This window comes from Ictidomys tridecemlineatus, chromosome 7 (assembly GCF_052094955.1).
Source record: "Ictidomys tridecemlineatus isolate mIctTri1 chromosome 7, mIctTri1.hap1, whole genome shotgun sequence".
Lineage (NCBI taxonomy): Eukaryota > Metazoa > Chordata > Mammalia > Rodentia > Sciuridae > Ictidomys > Ictidomys tridecemlineatus.
In genome coordinates, this window is record NC_135483.1 from 138,991,654 (window position 1) to 138,992,316 (window position 663).

General features: G+C 40.1%; 1 non-coding gene across 1 annotated transcript; it reads right to left on the bottom strand.

Moving 5' to 3' along the window:
* Positions 1 to 216: 216 nt before the first annotated feature.
* Positions 217 to 320, bottom strand: LOC120883785 (U6 spliceosomal RNA). Its single transcript, XR_005725984.2, has one exon. It is a non-coding gene; the product is annotated as a U6 spliceosomal RNA (small nuclear RNA).
* Between the last annotated feature and the right edge of the window lie 343 nt (positions 321 to 663).

The window sequence follows — 663 nt, forward strand, 5'->3', positions numbered from 1 at the left end:
TAATCATAATAGTTGGCAAAGTGCTTTATATAACTTACCTTCCATATGTCAGTTTCACATATGTTACTTCATTAATTGACCTATTAATGTCCTTTAAGTCCTGCTCTGCCTCCAGCACAGGTCTTGGGTCAGGTATTGCATTTTGTTGTCATATCTCTTTAGCCTTCTTTAATTCAGCTTTTATGATGTTGATCCCATTGTACCCACCCCCACCACTATATTTTTTAAATTTTCTCATTGTGGGTCATCTTCATGCAAGAGGTATGCCAATCTTCTCTGTATCGTCTCAATTTTAGTATATCTGCTGCCAAGGTGAGCATGACACACTGCTTTTGTTTGACTAGCATATTCCTTATTGGATGTCTTTTTGATGTTTCCTCATGGTTAGCTGCCTAGGTGATGGGGTATACTATCCGATGGAGCCACATAATATCACCTGTCCTGCAGAAATGAGGTTACTTTTAACCATCCAGTCGAGGAGTCAAGCATTATCTCCATTGTCTAGCTACTGCTTTAGGTTTTATTTTCTCCCTTGCAGCTAATAAGCAGCTAATGATATGTGGGGAGTCACTCAAGGACTAAGCAAGTATCCTAACCCAACTACTGCAAGAGCATTTTTCCTGTGCATTACAGACATGGCCTATTTTCCTGCTAGGGAGCCTC